Genomic DNA, 22,208 nt, shown 5'->3' on the forward strand with positions numbered 1-22,208 from the left:
AAGACAGTCAGTTTGGAAGGATTGAGAGTATTTAAAGTATTTCTACATAGGCATTGTTTGGATCTCCATGTATGTATGACATTTCTTCATGGTGGCTCAGTTTTCTTTTCTTAAAAAGATACACATACATTGCCCAGGTCCAGAATCAAGACAAACCTTTGCTTTATTTATTTATCATACTTATATACCGCCCTCCCCGGAGGCTTTAAGATGTTCTGCACTTCAAATGCTTGAATGCCTCACACTTGCCAGCACTTCATGACTTTTGGTGTTCTGCTAGCTGTCTTGACTCTGTGAACATAAAGCAGGTAAATCCTTCTGTAAAGGATTTTCAAAGGCAAATGGTAGGGGTTATCTGCTCCAGATCTTAAGCAGGTTTGGGCAGCAAGGGTTGAACCAAGGGAAAATAAAAGCGTACCAGTCTGCTGGTGAGCTCTGACTTGGAGTTTTGGTTTTGATGGTTCTTGTGAAGAATAAATTAACATTTGTGTTACTTTATTCCATTCCTTCACATCACCAAGAAAGCCTCTTTGTTTAACAGTGAATTCTCTCTTGCGAGTCAAGGCTGGGTTGTTTTGGGGTAACCTGGAAGTATTATCTAAGCTTTCTTAGCCAGGTTTAGGTGGGTAGCATTGTATATACCACTAAATGCCAACAGTGCCCTTCAATTCTCTACACTGGGCAAACAGGTCAAACCTTCCACCAAAAGATAAATAGACACAAATCTGACACCAAGAATCACAAGACTGAAAAACCTGTAGGAGAACACTTCAGAGTTTCAGCTGTTTTATTACAAAGAAACTTCAAGAACAGACTGGAAAGAAAAATTGCTGAGTTGCATGTTATTACAACAACCAAAACAGTGGAATCCCTAGGACTTAACAGGGATATTGGGTTATCTCACAACGTGATCTTACATCAGCATTTGTAGCTAAAGGGTCATGTGTCCTCTTCACTTCTTATTTGAAATAATACAGTGGAATAAAGGTAAAGGTAAAGGTATCCCCTGTGCAAGCACCGAGTCATGTCTGACCCTTGGGGTGACGCCCTCTAGTGTTTTCATGGCAGACTCAATACGGGGTGTTTGCGAGTGCCTTCTCCAGTCATTATCATTTACCCCCCAGCAAGCTGGGTACTCATTTTACCGACCCTGGAAGGATGGAAGGCTGAGTCAACTTTGAGCCGGCTGCTGGGATTGAACTCCCAGCCTCATGGGTAGAGTTTTCAGACTGCATGTCTGCTGCCTTACCATTCTGCGCCACAAGAGGCTCATACAATGGAATAGTATATTGTAATTCAACATAATGAATAGTAGAATGTAGTGAAATTTGGAATAAAATATTGGAATTTATTTCTCTTTGTATTTATCTGAGAACAGGGGACATAACTCTGCACAGCTGTTCATCCTATTTCAGAAAAGAGGATGCTGTGGGGATGTCTCCATGCTTGGGGGAAGACAGATGGAGTGTAGTGACAGGGTTTCAATTAATTAGTATACTGGTCTTCTACAGCTGGGATACATCTATCTGTTGGTCTCCAATTTTCTTTCCCCAGTGTTGAACCCAAACAAATGATAACCTTATTCACTTAGCTTGTTCTGTATCAGCCTCAGATCAGTTAAACATTTTGATTATGTTGTGTTGTAATTTATTGCTCACCCTTTGCCTATATGTATGAACGGGTGAATTCCCATTTCACTGTGTCTGAGGAAGTGTGCATGGACACCAATGTTCCACATTGGATAAAACTTTGTTGGTCTTCAAGTTGCCACTGGACTCAAACTTTGTTCTTAGTCAGGTTTGTGTATACGAAGTAATAATACGAACTGGAATGGAATAGGAGAAGACAAACAAAAGGCATAACTTATAAATAAAGTTTTTAAGAAAATGTTTGTCTACAATCCAAACCTTCCGTGCTATAAGAAATATTTGAGCAGGAATGTTTTTCCTTTTTCAAGCAAGTATGGAGCAGGTGCAGCCCAGATAATCAGACCTCTTTTAAAGTGGATTCTGACTTTTTCCAATTGCACCTCCTCCAAAAAGCCATCTATGAAATGTAAGTAATGGGGAGAAGCAGCTATGGCTGTAACCTCAGGCATCAAAGTAACTTGAGTTCCCTTTGCCACTCATATTAATGAAAATTTGTCAGTTCACATTTCTTAAGTAAATTGTTTTGATGGAGCATATATAGATTGACACCGGTCCTTAGGGCAGCTGCATTGGTTACCAATGGAATACTGGGTCAAGGTGTTGGTATTAACCTTTAAAGCCATCTGTGGTCTGGGCCCAGTGCACCTGAGAGACCATCTAACTTCCTATATCCCATGGAGAACTCTTCACTGTGCAAATGCTAATAGGCCGGACATCCCTGGACTGCACGATGTTCACTTGGCCTCGACTGGTCCCCACCTGGTGGAATGAATTCCTGGAAGGGCCCTGACAAAATTAATGTACTTCCACAGGGCCTGCAAGATGGTGAATGAGGTGTGGGTATATCCCATGGGAATTTCCTCTACACATGGCAACTTCAGCTGTAGTGGAGTATATGGAGCAATGTAAGTATTCATGATTAAAGTCAGGCTGATAAGTAATTCCTAAAGTTTTCATACAAAGGGTATTGGCTTTAAAATATGCAGTGTGCATTTCTAATATATGCAAACACATTATCACAGTTATACATTATCACAGTTACTGAATACATATTGTGGTTGAATTACAAAAATGCTTAACTTTATTAAAACAGTGATTTCTTGAAACTAGAGATAATACACTGTAATATTTGGCTTCTTTAATTTATACATTTTTATTCAGTGTAATTGCAGCTGCTTAAGTTGGGCAACACTATCATTTGAAAAAAAAATAACAACATTCCCAGTACTAAAAGAATGGGGCATAAATAAAAACAGGAATTGTTTTGATCTTATAATTTTAATTACTGTAATGACAATAAGTAGGGTCCAACTGCAGCTTAAACACTTTGATGTCCTATGTATTTCAGCTGGAAAGAGTAAGCATGCTTAAAGCTATGGTGCTAGAAGGCACATTTACCTGAGAGGAACCTCATTGGAGATAGTTTCAATAAACATTCATAGAATCAGCCTTGAAGTCTCCCTTTAAAATCAAACAGACAACAAAGTGCTTGGATTAGATTTTGTCCATTAACTTGATTTTGTCTATTGTTCATAGTGGATAATGTAGGTAGAAAAAAGTATTGTATGGGCAGCTAATTGGCTGGAGAAAGACGTGATGGGGAATGGCAACTTGCCCTCTCCCATCTACTGCTGAGCCAACTACCCCAGGACTTCTCATAACAAATTTGATAACTGTGAATAGTGGAAAACATATGTTAAAATACTGTTGTCCCATTAAAAACCTTTATTTATGCTTACCAAGACTCTTAATATATCTGCTAATGCAGGGGTAGTCAACCTGTGGTCCTCCAGATGTTCATGGACTACAATTCTCATGAGCCCCTGCCTTCTCAGCTTGGTGGAATGAATGCCCAAATGAGATCAGGAGTATGATGGAACTCACTGAGTTATGCAAGGCCTGTCAGATGGAGCTCTTCAGCCAAGCTTATGGTTGAGACCCGTGGAAACTCAACCAGTACAACCAGACTGGGCCTCCCTCCCCTACTCTCCTTCAATCCCCAGTGGAGTTACTGTTAATCAATTTGGTTGAAGTCAAGACTGATTGCATCCAGCTGGGTGACCTTGGGCTCATCACAGCCCAGATAGTGCTGTTCTGACTAAGCTGTTCTGTCAGAGCTCTCTCAGCCTCACCTACACCACAGGGTGTCTGTTGTGGGGAGAGGAAGGGAAAATGATTGTAAGCCACTTTGAGACTCCTTCAGGTATAAACTCCTTCTTCTTCTGTTATTTTGTTAATTGTTTATAGTTTTATTATTGTAACAACTTTGTACACCACCCTGAGATTATCATTTTGAGAGGGGTTGTATATAAATTAAATAAATTAAAATAATATTTTTTTAATTGCTTAGGGTCCCTAGTCCTAAGAAAGTCAAACTGTCCTCAACCAGAGTCATCGCCTTGTCAGCCCTGGGCCAGAATTGGTAGGCCACTCTCCCAAGTGAGATTAGAGCCCTGTGGGACCCTGAACATTTCCACGGGGCTTGAAAAATGGATCTTCCACCACACCTATCTTTTAGGCCTCATAAACATCACTGAATAAAACTGGCTTCCCTGTCAAAGCCCCATACATTCCATCCAGGTCTGCTAAAACTTTACTGCCCTTCTTCCTCACATGCCCCTGAAAAACCAGAAGTAGGCAATGAAGGACAGAATTGTTTTAGCTGCTTGGGATTTTAATTATTTATTGTAAATTATATTTTTATATATTTTATCCTGTTGTATTTTACCTAGGTTTACCCCACCCTGAGTCTATAGTGAAAGGGCAGGTAACAACAACAACAACGGGCCAAATCCATGACACCTCTTACCTATTCAACAACAACAAAAACAAAATAGTTATTACTGCTGAAAACCATGGAACTGTTTCTGGGAAAAAATACAGTCTTCCTTTTTCATTTTCAGTGTTAATTAAAATTTGCCAAGCTGAAATTAAGAAAACGTTTTAAATATCTTCTGCCAGGTTTCTCATTTATGGATGATGTTTACAACAGGCTTTTTGATAATTAATTCTACTTTCATTCTTTGATTTTAATCACCATTTCACATTTCTCTGTTTGTTTTATAATGCCTCACAGCTTTTGCCTTTATTTAGTTCTCACTTACCTCTCTGGGTGTAAACAGACATTCTTAGCACTATACTTCAGGGGAAAATAAACATAAAAGTTGTTACTTGCTTGAAGTGAAAAATGTGACCCAAAGCAAAAATCTGCATTAAATATGGAACTGTTAATAGGGTGGGACCTAGGCATTCCTAAGACTACAAAATCAGTTTCTCTGGATGTTTTGGAGGGTTCCTGTACTTCTCAGGCTCCTGCCTCAGATCTTCTGGAGTTTCCCAAGCAGGATCTGGCAATTGCACCCTCCTATCCCCCACCAGAACCTCACAATCCTAACCGTTAATGTTAACATCCAGGCCTGAAGCTATGAGCTGACCAATAGGTGACCAGAACAACAAATATCCCACAGCTGCCATCCCCTGGTGTAAACCACCTTGCTCTTCCTTCAAATGCCTAGCATCATCCTCTCTCCTGGGCTAGTCTAAGGTGAAGGTACTTCACTATCCTTCAGTAGAGTAACAAATGTTTTTGATGCATCCACATGAGGATACTAATCCTTACACCTGTGTTATGGAAAATGAGTGGTATCATCCATGTCTACTCTAAAACAACACTTCAGTGAAGATAGAAATCATCTCAGATCACGGGCAGCAGCTTCCCCCACTCCCCCTTCTTTCTCTTATTTAGTCACTAGTTATAGAGGTTGTCCCTCCACCTCAAGTTGATGGCTACAGGCCTGTGCATGAGCTACCAGCCCAGCTCAGTCATACATTCTCAAACTGCAGTCTTATGAATTCATTAATTGAACTTAATGTATTGAACTGGAATTAAGTTTTATTGAACACAACTGTATTTACTTTTTAGTGTATTGGATCGGACTGCTGAACATTAATCAATCAATTAATTTTTCAATTTATACCTGCAACTCCCCACTGGTTGTAGAAGACAGTATACCAGTTGGTGAGGCAGGGGTCCTGCCATGCATAACAGACAACAGATGGCCTTAAAGGTTAACACCAGAACCTTGAACCTGATATGTGCTGCAGCTGGCAACCAATGAAGCTGCCTCAGCAATGGCTGGACATGAATCCTCCAAGAGTCAGGAACAAAGGTAGGCCCTCATAGAGCAAGTTACAGATATCTAACCTGGAGGTGAACATTGCATGGATGACTGTGGCCAAGGAGTCCAAGGACAGATAAGGTGCCAGTAGCTTTGCTTGACACAGATGGAAAAAGCCATGCAGGCTACTCCTGTAACCTGGGCCTCCTTGGAAAGGGAGGCACACAGAATCATCCCCAAGTTCCTGGATGAGGGCTATATATTAAGTTGTACCCCAGCAGAGATGGGTAAGCAAACTTCCTGATCTGCCACCTTCCTGCCCAGCGACGTGGCCTCCATCTTGGAAGGGTTGAGTTTCAGGTGGCTCTGTTCTAACCATCCAGCTATGGCTTCCAAACATCTGGCAAATGTATCTGGGAGGCATCTGGGCAGCCATCCATCAGGAGATAGAGCTGGGTGTGATCCACATATTGGTGACAGCCCAGCCCATAGCTCCATACCAGCTAGGCTAGAGGGCTCATAAAGATGCTAAACAATGTGGGAGAGAGATCTGCTCCCTGAGGAACCTTACAAGGTTGTTATTAGGGATGCAAGAACTCTTTGCCCACTGCCACTTTCCATGTCTGGTTCCCGAGAAAGGAGCAAAGTCACTGTAAGGCTGTCTTCCAAATCCCGTCCCTGGCCTATTATGCACGGCCGCTGAAACGGTGGCATGGAGAACGAGGAGGAGGAAGAAGCGAAGCAAACCGATTATGCACGTGACGGAACACAACGGCGGCAAAACCCAGAGTATCCGATTATGCACAGGGCTACTCCGGAGCCGCTTCTGGTTGCGCCCTGGTCCCAGGAAGCTCCACTTTCTTCCGCATCTCGCTAATGAGGCTTTTTCGGCGGCATAAGTTGACTCTGCACCCGGTTGCCGCCTGCAGCGTGCATAATTGGTGATTTTAGCCGCCGCCATTCCACCTCGAATGCGGACTTTCCACTCCATGCATAATGGGCCCCTGGCAAGATGGCAGGCTAACAACTCATGGTCAACCACATCAAACGTGGCTAACATATCTAACTATGAAGATAGCTGAACTAGAGGTCATCTGTTAAGGCGACAAGCACCGTTTCCACCTGTGGCCAAGATGGAAGCCCAACTGGTATGGATTGAGTGCTGAAGCATCCTTCATGAGCCTGTGTTTTATACACTGATAGTGAGGGCCAAGATTAAAAGGGACATATACACAGCTGTATTTATCTGTAACCAGTAGCAGCCTAAAGAAATTATTAATCAGAGTAGAAGAATGATTTGTGGAGACAGAAGGTTTCTTAACTGTATCCCCACTGGCTAGTCTTTTTTGTCTAAAATTGACCCCCCCCCAATGCTGTGTCCCATAATTGAAAAAGTAAGGGTACCCTCTCTCCTAACTTTATTCTGCTGAAACTCATACACTTGTGAAGATACATTTAATTTTTTAAAGAATAGACTTTTGCCTGCTCAGTTAGACTGGTAATGTAAGGGGTCATGAATGGAAATGAAGGTAAGATGGTGGGGCAATGGCATGCGGTACACTGTGATCATAAAGGTAAAGGTAAAGGTATCCCCTGTGCAAGCACCGAGTCATGTCTGACCCTTGGGGCGACGCCCTCTAGCGTTTTCATGGCAGACTCAATACGGGGTGGTTTGCCAGTGCCTTCCCCAGTCATTACTGTTTATCCCCCAGGAAGCTGGGTACTCATTTCACCAACCTCGGAAGGATGGAAGGCTGAGTCAACCTGGAGCCGGCTGCTGGGATCGAACTCCCAGCCTCATGGGCAAAGCTTTCAGACGGCTGCCTTACCACTCTGCGCCACAAGAGGCTCTTACACTGTGATCATAGCTGTCAACAACTGCATGAAAAGATCTTGTATGGTCAGTCTTGACCTTACAATGCTCAGCATGGGATTAAACCATTGGAATATGGCTTCTGACATGTTACTATAAAGTACTGGGAAGTACCTGACTTGAAGCCCATGTCCACATGTTGTTCGGTACTGTGAAGTAGCAATAATTTGTGATTGTCTTTTCCTCTGCAGAAAAGACAATCCAAGAGCTGAATGATTGCAGTAGTGGAAAGTTAATGCAATCTCCAACGATGAGTGGATGCAGTGCTTATGTAAACTTAGCAAGTATGCTTACTTGGCAGTGGGAGACCCAGTTTCAAATTTCTACTGAAGCTTACTGTATGGCTTCAGGCAAGCCACTAAAATTAGAATCATAAGTGGAGTATGCTACGCTATTCTAATCCTATTGAAGGCCATGGGGTTAGAAGTCTGTACGTCTGATTAGAGGAAATCACATCCTAACCTACCTTATGGGGGTAGATGTAAGAATAAAAGGAGTAAAATTGGTAAAGTATTCTTTCCTCAAATAAAAACAATGATTATTAGAGTAGCATATAGATGGTCATTCCCAGGATTCACTAAGGTGATTTTAGGGGTATTGCATTCCCCCCTCCCTTAGCAATGAAGCAATGATAGAGGTGTCAGATTTCAGACTTTTCTATTTTTCATTGGATGGTGCTTATTCAGAAGTGTTTTGGGTTTTTTTTTTTTGAAAGATGAAGTCCAGAAAATGTCTCAAAGATTTGCTCAGCAAATGGGTCACATTGATTTTCTTATTATAAAAGCAAGCTGTCACTTTCCCATACCATAACAACGTAATGCCCAAATGGGAAAAACAACAACAAAAAAGACACAGACCAGAAGCTTGGCAGCATAGCCACCTTAACGTGTCATATTTTACTACCTCAACAGCAGCCATTTTAGTATACAAGGTAGTTCAGATTCATTCAAGGCTGATTCTAGAAATCACTCCTTTAATACCAAAGTAGTCAGTGCTGACAAATGGTATCTTCAGTGCCTTAGCAATCAGGTATAGAAAAAAGCTTAGAAAGACAGAATTACTGTGAAGCTGATTCCACTTGCCATGTAATAGCTCAGCTGTGGGTCTGTCCTAAGCTCAAAGAGATGCTTAGCTTGAGGACTTTTTCCATAGCCACCCAGAGAAGTGTTTTTTACAACCACACATTTGTTGAAGCCAAATGTTCAGACTATACCCGCTAGGTTTTCTAAAGGCCCTCTTGTCTGTCTTTCAGCCTCCAAGGGTTTTTCTGCTCAGTTTTCTGTAAAACATACAGGTCAGTAATAGGAACTAATTTAAGCAAGTTCTTTTTACTGAAAATGGGTTTTACAGTTCCACGTCTGTTCTGACTGATCCGTGTTTCCCCCCTCCCCCGGTACATTTTGGATTTAAAAGATTTAGCAGCCTATCTGCAATGCCCCAATATCTCTTTGAATGTTTTAAAGTCATATTCTGGTGAGCTATGCTTATATTGCAGGGTTGCCAAATCCAGCTTGGAAATTCCTGGAGATTGGGGATGGTCTTGAGGGGAAAGGAGAGTTTGGGGGAAAGGAGAGAGCTCAGCAGGGACTAAATGCCATAGAGTTCATATTCTAGAACAGCCATCTCTTCCAGGGCAACAGATCTCTGTAGTCTGGAGATCAGTTGAAATTCTGGGAGAACTCCAGGCTGTGCCTGGAGGCTGGTAACCCTATTGTATTGGAGAACAACACAGTAATTTTTATATTTTAAAAATCCTAAATCTAATGCTGACTTAATCTACATACACAGTAGAAAGCAGTAAAGTTCTGAGTCTGCAGAACCTAAGAATGCAGGTGAAAGTATACCAATTTTGAATGTATTTATTCATTTTTAATATAAATATTTATATTCCTCCCTCTTGGTTCTTTTGAGTAAGTCTGCATGTACAGCAGTCTCAGTAATCAGAAAACTAGCACAACAGGGAGAAAAGTTCTAGATCAGCATCATCTTTTTTGTTCTCTGTTTCCATTTGCATGTCAAAGTGTTTTAAAAGAAGATGGGGGAAGATATAGTTTTTTCTATAATTTGGAAACTCTGGTATAGGTCCAAAACTGTGTGAGAGGAGGCATGCTTAAGGAAGGCAACTCCTTTTGCTCCTGCAAGTCAATGGATCTCCAAGAGCAGTGAAGGCAAAATGGGATTTTGCAGCCAGAAGGGGAAATGGCTAAAAATGGCTCTCCCTGCCTTCTACAAATGGAAATGCCATTCCATCAGATGAGATGGACTGAAGAGCAGGTTAAGATCCAAACTTAATTCTAATGCATGCAGAAACGAGAAGAGAACATTGCGCAAAACACTTTACAAAGCACATCAGTAAGCCACAGGTAATAGTTGTTTTTCTGGAAAAGACAGACAGAGTTTATAACTTTGGAAATGTCTGCCCACAATGAAATAAAGTGAAAAATGTTAGAGACTGGTTATGTCCTTCATGCAAATTCATAATTACTGTTAAATTAATTAATGAGCATAACATCATTTGAGGCATTTGTTAAGTATCACACTGACATCGGGGCTGCTGCATACCTGACAATATCACCAGTGTACAAAATACCAACTTCCAACAGAAGACTAGGTTCAGAGATGCAGGGGGTTACAGTTGAATCAACAGTATGATATTATTTTCAAGGAGAACCTGGCAAATATATGGTTTTAAAGTATCCTATAGTGACAGGATGTCACTTGCAACCTTGCCCCAGATACAACATCATAACATCATCACAACAGTAACCTTTTCACTTACACCCTGTGAAGGCTTAAGGGGGTGGCAGGTTCCAGTGAATGAGCAATAGGGTTGTGAGTGTCCTGCATAGTTCAGGGGGTTGGACTAGATGATCCAGGAGGTACCTTCCAAATCTATTATTCTATGATTCTATGATTCTGCATAAGCACACCCACACGCACGTGTGCACACACACACATCACTGGCCTGAAGACTGGTGGCAGGAGTGGGGGTGGGACTGCTGCTAAGGAACCCTAGTGCAAGTGATATCATAGGTTCTAGAACACCCTGGAGTTCTTCTGCCATGGATTCACTTATCTATAGTTTGGTGCCTCAACTGAGATTGCCATCTGCCTAATTCACTACCACCTAATTTGAGGATGTGGAAACACCCAAAGCAGGGTCTCAGAAAATGATCATAGCAGTCAGGTAGGTTCATACAGTGGAAAATTAAAAGAAATGTGTAAAAAAAAGACTACTTGTGAAGTGAGAAACATTTTAAGATAGCTTTAAATTCTATCCCTGCAGAATACCCTTAATGAAATATTCAGACCAAGCAATCGCAAGTTAGTTGGGCACCAATTGTCCACGAGATGGGAATCTTCTCTCCAACATTCCAGTATGCTGGAACAATATTAGACCAGTACCGCTGTTGTATAAGGTAGTCAGAACACTTTAGACCAAAATATAGGGCCTGTTTTCTAGACTATCTATATTAGGGGTTCCCAAAGAGGGCAATATGCCACCATAGGGGGGGGGGTGGAATGATTGGGGGTAGCAGGGGGCAGCATTCTGACACTGTCTGCATTTTCCTAGTGAGAGATATTCCTTGGTGGCTTGCCATTACCTGCTCCTGGGTTATAGCCACCGTGGATATTAGAAGGTGGGCTGGATGGGATCATATTCCTGCTGAGCTCCTTCCCCTTCTCAGACTCTCCTTCCTAGGCTTTACCCCAAATCTCCAGGAACTTCTATACTCAGGGTTGGCAACTGTTCCCCATAAGTCTCCATCTTTGGGAGGCTGGAAAATCCTTCTCCTGCTTTCTTTTGACCATGGGATTTTCCATTGCTTGCTTGCTTGCTAGCTGCTCCTCCTCCTCCTCCTCCTCCTCCTCCTCCTCCTCCTCCTCCTCCTCCTCCTCCTCCTCCTCCTTTCTCTCTCTCTCTCCTGCAAAACAACCAAAAATAAGTATAGGCAATATAGTATGTTTTGAATTTGCAGTAGACCTAACAAGAGGAAAGAGGTGTGTGTTCATGTGTATGTGTGTGTGAGGGGGGACACTAGGGATGTGGTCTGGGAGCCAAGGGGGTGGCAGCCTGAAAAAGTTTGGGAACCATTGATCTACATGCTCCCTTTCCTGGCTCATGGAACACTATACTCTTTCACTTCTTGGCCAATTGTATGCTCCACTCCATCTTCCTAGATGGCAGTTCCCTGTGGCCTAGAACTAGAGATATGTTTTCATCTCTAAAGAATTATTTCTTTTCTGCAATACTGAAGTGGCAACTTATAAGATTTTGATCTCCAAGGAATATATGTCCATAACATTCGATTTCTTTGGGAGAAATAGATATGGGGTTTCCTAAATTCACAATATCTTTCTATCACAATTACCAAATATTTTCCCAGCAGGTTCTCATTGCTTTACATATCACAAGTGAGTGCAAATGTTCATATTGACTGTTTTTCCATGAGTACTTCCATCTTATTAGCATTGAAGCTTGAACCTCAAAGGTGACCTTGTTGCTCCAACGTAGCCATCTAGCTAGTCATGGTGTCAGACAATGAATAGAATCTATTGCTGTAATGAGTGCACTAGGGAGGCTACTGCTTAGCAGTAAATGGATACTGTTTTTTAAGCTATGGCCAGGCTGTAGTCAGAAGGGAGGGCTTCTATTAAAATTAATAGCCTGCTTGTTCTTATTTTTTAACCAATGTATTATTGAAAATACTATTCTTTCAAGGTTGCACAGCTGGTTCAATGCTGATTGTGTTTTAAGTCAGAATGGATAATTAAATGGGATAGAAACTGGCATTAGGTTATGTGTGATAGAAAAAAAATGTCAAGAATAGTTACAACAAAGCCCACTTGCTGATAAAAGTGAAAAGGAAGCAAAGATAAATTTGATGCAAAACTTTTATTTCTCACTTTGCCAAAGGGGGAATAATAACTGGGAAATCTCATGATGCTTTGCTGTAAAACCAAGGCCGAGTTGATGTTTTTGCCACTCATTTAGCCAGTGTAGGACGTGTATCCAAAATATTTCTATCTTACTATTTTTAAAAATCTATTGTGCTACATTTGTGATGTATAGGAATGGTCACAAACCTGGTAGACTAAAATTGGTCACAAATTTTGGTTAATTTGTGGTTTGTAAAGGAATGTCAGCGAACTGAAGAGCCACCACAAACATTCACAAATTCTGATGCAGTTCATGGCAATTTGTGGTAGTTCATGAAGAACCGAAAATTAACCCCCAGATTTCTGCTTTTTATGAAAAACAGCTCAGTTGTTTGGTTTAATTGGCTCTGAGCATTTCAATCCCAGCTTTCTGCTGACCATGGCTTTCACAGCAAACAGAAAGCATGGAGTGAAATGCCACCCAGCTTGGGAAGCACATTAACCCCTGCTTTCTGCAAAACCATGGGTACCACCAAAAGCTTCATTAAATAGAAAACTGGGTATGAAATGACTTAGAGCTATTTAAATCCTACTTTCTGCTCTCCATTACTTTTCAAGGAGAACAGAAAATAGAGGGTTAAACTTTAAATAGCTCACAAACTAATATGAACCAGTTCAGTTTGTGACCTGGTCTGTTGGTCTGTGGTTCTGTTTGTCGTTCAACCACAAATTTTAAAAAAGTAGTGATATGTACAAAATGGCATCTATACTAGAGAGCCAGCACGGCACAGTGGTTAAAGTGCTGGACTAGGATCTATGAGAGCCAGGTTCAAATCCCCACTTTGCCATGGAAACTTGGACATTATTCCCAAACTTTGCAGCAAACAGAGAGTGCATTTGGTGCTGTGCCTAAGTCATGAGATTTTTGTGTGGAATGCTTGTAATTCTGCATAGCATTAAGATGGCCATTGCACCATTTTTTGGGATGTGTGTGGAAAGGGTTCCAAAGTATGTAGTTTAGGAAAAGTTTTTTTTCTCATTTTACCCTGCCTTTCTCTCCAGCAAGCTTCAAAAGGTCCATTTTGACATGGGCTTGGTTCACTGTCTCTGGTCTGGGACATTCCTGGAGATTTAGGGATGGATTCTGCAGAGGGGGTGAAGTTTTGGAAGGAGAAGGTGCTCAACAGGCATGTGAGACCATTGAGAATGCTCTTGAGATCTGCTATTTTCTCCAGGGAAATGAATTTGTGTCTGGAGATCAGTTTTAATTTTGGAAGACCTTTAAACTGGATGTTAACAATTTTAAGTTGGACTCTAGAGATGGAGGGGGACCAATCAAAAAGGGTTGTTGACACTGGAGAATGTTTTGAAATTACTGTATATGTACATATCTGTGGTTTGTGTTGTTTACTGAGGTTCTTCCAAGCAACACAATTTTGTAAAAAGTTTATGGTGCATCTTTCCATGACTCAGGGATCATCAGGAAAATGCACCCAAGTCTTCAGAAAGATTATCTAATGTGATAGATTTTAATATCACATTACAGAGCCTACATGCAGTGGTGCATTCCATAAAACAGTTTTGGTATTCAAGCAAGGCATAAGCCACTTACGATCAATGCCTGGAAAATATCTCTTCATTGCAACGAGTTGACTGAGAATTCAGTTTGAAATTATGCTTTTAAAAAATTAGTTTTATAGCTTGTGTAATGGTCTAGGAACAAAATTGGTTCAGCAGTATTTTGCTGAGCATACCAGTGTTGTTCAGTTTGTCATAATATATAAAATATCATTGCTCCAATAGCCTTGCATCAGCTTTTTCAAACTACCGCACAGCAGACATAATTAAGAAGAAGCTAATGTCCTCAGGCTCCCCCACCCTTCTCTCTGGCACTGCCTTTTTCCCTCATCTTCAAGAGCTCTGCAGAATAGTTGGCATTTTCCACCTCAATCGATGGTTGATGTATTTCCTACATTCTTTTTTAAAATCACTCCTTCAATTTATGAGTTGAAATTTGTGTTCAGCATCCCCAAAGTTAATATTTCGTTTTCTGCCGACACTTGATCTTCTTAAATTTGGCACTTTAGTGTCCCTATTCTCACCTCTAGTCTCCTTAAAAACCAGCCCTGATAGTCTCATGATGATTACGCTGATGTGATGAACTGATATGGTGTTACCTGGTACTGTTGCCCATGTATAATTGACCTTCAGCTCTCCCTCCTGCAGTTGATAGCGTTTTAGTACTGTGATGTGTGGCTGGGATTTGAAAGGAACGCTCTTCAGATTTACAGTTGCAATGTTTTCATGGATCAGTAAAGAAGAGATGGCTTAAGAGCTGAACAGTTTCCTTCGATGATTATCTGACCTCTGGAACTATCTATATTTTCATTTATTAATTATGTATAATAATATTAACAGTAATTTACAGCCTTGAGAGAGGTGTGGAAATGGTCTTCATTAGGCATTACTGCAGAGCCTTCCTGATTGCCTTTGACTTTCAAGCATAAGTAGTCTGGGTGAAAGCATCAGTGAAGTCTAGCAAAATGTCTGAACAATCTGTCTTTCGTTGATTGGGGGGTGTGGGCTCACATAAAACAAATGTGTGTCCTTGCTCTGAGTGCACATATTATAGTGTCAGGAGACATTTGTTCCAAGGAGTAGAAAGTAAAATATAATTGAGCAGGAGTATAATTTTCAGTGTAGACAAAATGGACTGGCATCTGGTTTCCTCTCTCTCTCTCTCTCCCCCCCCCCCATTCAGTGCTGTCAAGCAGCTTCCAACACTATGAATTAATGGTTGTTAACAGCCTTGCTCAGGTCTTGCAAATGGCAGACTATGGCCACCTTGATTGAGTCAATCCATCTCATTCTGGGCCTTTTTCTACTGCATTCAGCTTTCCCTAGCATTATTGTCTTTTTCCAGTTACTCCTGTCTTCTCATAAAGTAACCAAATTACAATAGCCTCAGTTTAGTCATTTTAGCTTCTAGGGAGAATTCAGGCTTGATTGGGACTGGAAACCATTTATTTATCTTTTTTTTTGGCCACGGTAGCCATAAAACCCTCCTTCAACAACACATTTCAAGTGAATCAACTTTCTTTCTCTCAAGTGTCTTCATTATCTAGCTCTCACACCTATACATAGTAACTATGCATGAATTAACCAGCAACACATCCGTATACTTAATAGTCTGTTCCATCTCCTTCAGAGCTGCCCTCTCCAGTGTCAATCTCCTTCTGGTTTTTTGGTTGCAGTCTCTGTTTTGGTTTATGATGGAGCCAAGGGATAGAATCTTGAAGAATATCAGATTCTTCATTTTCTACATTGAAGTTGTATCATTCCCCAGTAGTCATTACCTTTGTCTTCTTGATGTTCAGTTGTAACCCTGTTTTGGCGTTTTCCAATAATGAAAAGTAAATGCTTTTGGAAAACCTTCACATAAAGCATGAAAGCAATTCATGTTCACATTCATCCATTGAAGTCAATGAACTGATTATGCACTGAGAATGATGTAACTCTGTTTTGCAAGGCCAAGATAAACCCCTCCATATGAGAGGTGCCTTTCTTCCCAGAGTTCCCACCCTATGTCTGCAACTGCATCGAGGCATAGCCAAACCCTGCAATTGTACTTCTCATGGCCTAATGCCACCCCTTCCAGGGGAAACCAGAAGACTGTAGCATGAGCTGGTCATTCTCCCCCCCCCCCACACACACACATTCTTCATAACAGTATAAGCCTCTATTAGGTTGTCCATAGCCAAATTCTTTCTAAGCATAAACATTTTGAATGCTTTACCTTGTCTCAGAGATAGGCACTCCACCCCTTGTTCATTTTGTTTGCTCTTTTTACAATATTTTTCCAGCTGGCCAACTGGCATTTCAGTTATAATCTTCTGCCTATACACTGGAAATGTGATTGGGTGTGCAGATTTTTTAATATATATATTGCTTTGAATCATAGGATCATAGAGTTGGAAGGAACCTTCAGGACATTTAGTCCAACCCCAATAGCTGCCACCAAAACACAAGGATTTTTGTGATTATTCACTGAATTTGGAAAGATCTTTTTGAAATTCTTCACAGCAGGCTCAAGTTTTCACCATCAATGTATCTACTTCTCAATGTGGCTACTTCTCTGGATAATTAAATCTGGACATAGGAGCCATAAACAAAAAATGTCTCCTTTCTACAAACCTAAGTAAACCCTCAGGTTTGCAGAAAAATCCTAGATCTAAATAAATGGGAATTAAAACCCTCCGAAACGATAGAAACAGTGGCTGCAGCTTTAAAAAATGTAAGCAACCACAATGCTAGGCAACCACAACACTATTGCCAGTCTAAAAGCCTTTATTCATAACAGTAAAAGATAGTGGGAAACAGGATTGTTTCCATGGATGTGGCTGTTTTGGCCTTTGGGGGAGGACTCATGGGGCCATATCTGGCAGCAACCACCAGACTACTTGTTAGAACTGCATGACTAAACAGGCTTGTGTGTTTGCTGTTGTTCAATAGCAGCTACCTCTCAGTAGGGTGAAGTGCTTAGATTGTCAAATTAGCCACACAGTCTCAGACTAACCTGCCTCATAGGTTGTTGTGGAAATAAAATGGAAGAGAACAAAATGATATACGACACCTGTTGGTCCCTGCTGTGGAAAAAGGTGGGCTATAATTTAAATAAATACTAAATATAGCTAAAGATGAAGGGTACATAAAAGTTATGAATGTATGATTTTTGATTGTCAACATAGGGCACAGATGGAGCCATGTACTGTATTTGTATATCAATCTGTGTAATGGTCCTATCAGTATTTATGGAAATACTGTGCAGATATCTAAAGGATACATCATATATGACTTTCCAAAGTGATTTCATACATAGATTAAGCAGGAAGACTGAGCAATATCAATATGCATCCTAGGTGCCATTTTACCACTAATGTCCATTCTAACAGCATTTGACCATCATTTAAATGGTATGTTGTTGTTTTAAAATATATAATGAGCCAGTACTATTGTCTTAATTGCAAGTTGTACTGCCTATAAAGTAAAACTAATATGTTTCTGATCCTGAAGGAAATCATGAAAAGCATTGTAGCATGAGAATAAAACTCCAATGTACCCAAGCAGAGAAGTTAATCATTGTCATTAGCATAAACACCGTGTTTTGATAATTTGTTGAGTGCCTCAGCGATAAATTACAAGATCCCATTTTGCTGGCTGACTGTGTTATTTTGTTGTATAAAATCTTATTTTATTCATTGTAAGTTACTTTTACTTTTAAGACTGCAGTCTATATCTTAAGCAAATAAACAGTCTAATGTTATATGGCCAGTGTGGTGAAAAAGAGTCTGCAGGATCCCCCTTTTACTAGGCCCTGTGTTTACAAGGCCCTGTGTTTACACACACACAAACACATTATGCTGCCTTATACTGAATGAGACAATTGGTCCATCAAGGTCAGTATTGTCTGCTCAGACTGGCAGTGACTTTCCAGGATCTCACAACGCCCGCCACCCAGTATTGGCAGCTGGAGATGCCAAACCTGGGACCTACTATATGCCACTCTACCACTAAGCCATGCCCCTTCCTCATTGAGAGACTTTCATCTTTCATGTAATTTCTCACACCTCCAAAAGCACATTTTTAGTGCTATCACCAGTAGGAATAAGTTGTGATTTTAAAGCCTCTCGAAATTAGTTGGCTTAGAAAACTACAGCACTTTTTTGGATTGGATTATAATCCTCCAAGTAGGAAATAAAAAAAAATAGAGGGAAATGTGGGGAAATAATGAATTATTTCATGACTGGCACACCAACCGGCATATCAGCGCCGGCACCTCCCCTCCCCCCCCATGCCGCAGCACTGGCTGCTTCGGGCTGGAATGGCCACTTCAGCAGCCAAAGCGCACAACCCTAATTGTTACTGTTTACAATTATTAAGTTATCTGTACTGTTCCCTGTATGCTAAGTTCTATGTAAGCTGCCTGGAGGACAGTATATAAATAGACAGACAGACAGACAGACAGACAATAGATTGATTTATGTACTACCCATTCATGCAAAAGCAGGTTCAGGGTGATTCACAATCATAGTTAAAAATATCACATAATTAATAAAATACTATTAAAAACACAGTAAGGCACAATAAAGTTCAAATGGTTCTCTACCTCCTGCAAACTGTTCCAGTCCAGGTGGCATGGCCTCAACCATAGGTTTTGAGTCTCAGTGAGAATACAGGCTATAAATAAGGTAAAGAAATAATTTCCTGAGCAGGGATGCATAATCAGATGACGACAGGACCTGATAGTCATTGTGCATGCAAAAGACTTGTATTCACAGTTTTCAATGAGTTAGATACAGTGAACAGTCTTTCTTCATCAAAGAAAGCTGCAAAATCTGTAGCATAATATAATGTCCCTTCCTGCTCAGTATAGAGGCATGGAGCTTAATCCCTTTTGGTATATAAGAAAACTGATATTGAATGATTCAGAACAACTGAAATCTAAATATTTTATAGAAGTAATTATCAATAACCCTCATAGCAACAGGTAAGATACCTGAGAGCACAGCTGGGCTCAAGTCAGATGCCATACTGTCATCATTAATGCATGGTGCCTCAATGGAGAAAGTAAAGTCTGACTACAACTTTGATCCTGTGGCCTTTCTACTTGAGGTAGACAATTCTGCTTGAAGAAGAGAGGAAAGATATTTTTCTGATTTCTTTTTTTCACCCCCAGCCTCCCAACTTCAAACGCTATGATGTTCCTTGGCTTCCGCTGACCCACAGGCAGTCCAGGTGATTGCAGTGGGAAGAAGAAGCAAGAAAATGACTGAGTATGTAGTAAAGTTCTGTTTGCGATGCAAAGAATCAGAGCCTCCATTTTAAAATGACGCTTTCATTGGTGACCCTCTTGAATCCCATAGTTGAAAAATGTTAAAATCTGGTCATAAGTTGCAGTCTGGTCATACGTTGGTTACATCCCTCCAGAGATTTTCACCTTTTGAGCATTTCTGATAGCATTACAGATGTACTGTGCTTGTAGCCCAGCAGAAAGGGAAAAGCCAGATTCTCATGAACTTCTACATTTTAGGAATCCCCACCCTAATAGTCACAAGAATTTGCATATACCTATTTTATTCACTTAGTTCTTTTTCAGTTCTTTAGATGGGGCCCATAAAATTCTACATGGGACAAATTAACATTTTAAAACTGTTTAGATGAAACTATTATACATGGGTATATCATTTTTCTCTTTGTCTTCCCAAAAAGTCAAAGGAGTGAAACATTATTTTGCAGTCATTAACCCCGTCCTCTTAAAATGTAGCACATAACATTTGATTGTGATTAATAAATTTCTTTTGATACAGCACCTCATAAATATATTTAGTTTGTAAATCACCTCCTGCATATAACTTCAAACTATACTGGAAACTGTTTATTTCTTTTGAAGCCATTCAGTGATGGATAGCTTCTATTTAGGCTAAATTAATCTAATCTTTATGGGAGAAAATATAAAAACAAGGCTGACTAAATCTTTCTTGCTTCTCAGCAGTTTATGAAAATATAATGTTTTGGACCATTTGAGAAAAAGGATCCAATTTAATTTTGCATCTAATGTCAGATGAATAATTTTTGTATAAAAATAACACACTTTCCTCAAAAAACTTGGGAAAGGTCATCCAGGCATTGTCTTTAAATTTTTGTCACCAATTTATCTGGTTGTCTGTACTATCTGTTTATATATTTTTAATATAAATTCTACTTACCTTTCCAGGGACCTTACTCCCCTGCTCAGTTGATGTTCTTTTTTGTTTTGTTTTGTTTTAATTAGGTTGACCTTTCAGTTCACTTGGCTGCCCTCAAAATGAATGATAAAGACTGTTCTCGAAAGGAGTGAAGAAAGACAGGAGACAGTCATAGGAAATAAAAATTTCCGATACTGTGATCCTGGTGAGATAACGACATCATCGTTATTTTCATGGCCACTAACACAAAGAAATACTGGCCTCTGCAAATTTTGTGAAGCTTTAATGATGACAGGTTATTTCTCATCTTCCCGAATGAACATTTTATAGCTCACTTGATGACTAATATCGTCAAGCGCCTGTTTTTACTGTCCAGTAATGGCTTGCCTTCTCCACACTTCCAGGTTACAAATGGTAAACTCTAAGTAAAGCTGAAACAACTTCCGTAACTGATGGCAGCTGAGGGACTATCATTTATCTTACACAAAAGGCCATTATAAAAAAAGAAAAAGTTTAGCTGCAGATTATATTTTCATGAAAGTCAGCATATAGTTTTCCAAAGATTCAGATTTGATTTAGGTTTAAGAATGGCTAGAACACAGGTTGGGAACATCAACACTTTCCACATACGTCTCCATTTTAAAATGCAACTAATATTTTTATGAGAGGGGAATATCCTAATCCTATGAATACTCTGCGTACTAAAAATGTTATATAAATAACAGTAGATTATTAAGTCTTCTTAATAATCAGCCTTTCTGTTCTATTTTAGACTACTCTACTCAGCTAAAGGTGGAACCTTTCTCTAGCCAAGGAGTATTCCACTGAAGGAAGAGCCTCTTCTGCTAGAAGAATGACATAGGGACAAAGTGTGTTAGCGCTAGAGGAATGCTCCATACCAAGCTCAACAAAGTGATAGGATTCAACTCATTATGTTTTTGTAATCCTTTCCCCAACTCAATAACTATAATATGGTGGGGAAGAAAACTATGTAAGCTGTTCTGGGTCTCCTTTATGGAGAAAAGTTAAGTATAGATGAAGTTAATAATAAATTATACAAGTATTATTATTACTAGGGTTATCAGGTCCTCCCTGACCACTGGGGGGAATGGGAATGTAGAGTTGCCGGATCCAAGTGGGAAAACTTCTGGAGATTTGGAGAAGGAGCTTGGGAAAGAGAGGGACATCAGTGAGATACAATGCCATAGAGTCCACCATCCAAAACATCCATTTTCTCCAGGAGAACTAATTTCTGTAGTCTGAAGATAAGCTGTAATTCTGGGGGATCCCCACATAAAGTTATCTTATACTGAATCAGACCCCTTGTCCATCAAGGGTGTAAACTGCACGGAGCTTTTATTCCAGTCCCAGATCGATTCAGTCCCTGCTCTCTACATAGAATGTGATTTCCGTTTTGATTTTAGGCAATTTAAATTTTCCTTCTGCAGCAAGAAGGATTAATCTGGAGTGACCCTGCCTTTATTGTGCGATATCTTAGAGTGCTTTTAATGCTCAATATTTCAAGATTTGGATTGGGAAAGCAGGCTGTTTTGAACCTCCGTGAAAGAGATGCCCTGACGGGCCAAAGGTGGTCATGTGACAAGCTTGCCTTAAAGGAGAAGCCTCTAATTTCTCTCAACTTCTGTCATTCTTGGATTTTTTCTCCCTTCTCTGCCTTCTTCGATCCTCTCCCCCCCCCTCCAAGAAAAGAAAGAGGCTCCCTGCTTGGCTCCTCTCCCCCCCCCCTTCAAGAAAGAAAGAAAGAGGCTTGGCTCCCCCCCCCCTTCTGAACTGCCCTAACCACATGCAGAACACTTTCCTGTTTCAATGGGGGGGGGGAGGAAGACCTGAGTTCAAATCGATCTGAATTCAACAGGATTGACAATAGAATAAACAAAGTAAGTGCAGACTCTGCCAAGGTCAGCATAGTCCAAAACAACTG

The 22,208-nt window shown here is 40.4% G+C and overlaps 1 long non-coding RNA gene across 1 annotated transcript; it reads left to right on the top strand.

Moving 5' to 3' along the window:
* Window positions 1-10,703: 10,703 nt before the first annotated feature.
* On the top strand, window positions 10,704-21,271 carry LOC143828813 (uncharacterized). Its single transcript, XR_013227897.1, has 4 exons — window positions 10,704-10,827; window positions 19,258-19,354; window positions 20,353-20,471; window positions 21,039-21,271. It is a non-coding gene; the product is annotated as an uncharacterized LOC143828813 (long non-coding RNA).
* The last annotated feature ends 937 nt before the right edge of the window (window positions 21,272-22,208 follow it).

Source organism: Paroedura picta, chromosome 2 (assembly GCF_049243985.1).
Source record: "Paroedura picta isolate Pp20150507F chromosome 2, Ppicta_v3.0, whole genome shotgun sequence".
NCBI classification, from domain to species: Eukaryota; Metazoa; Chordata; class Lepidosauria; order Squamata; family Gekkonidae; genus Paroedura; species Paroedura picta.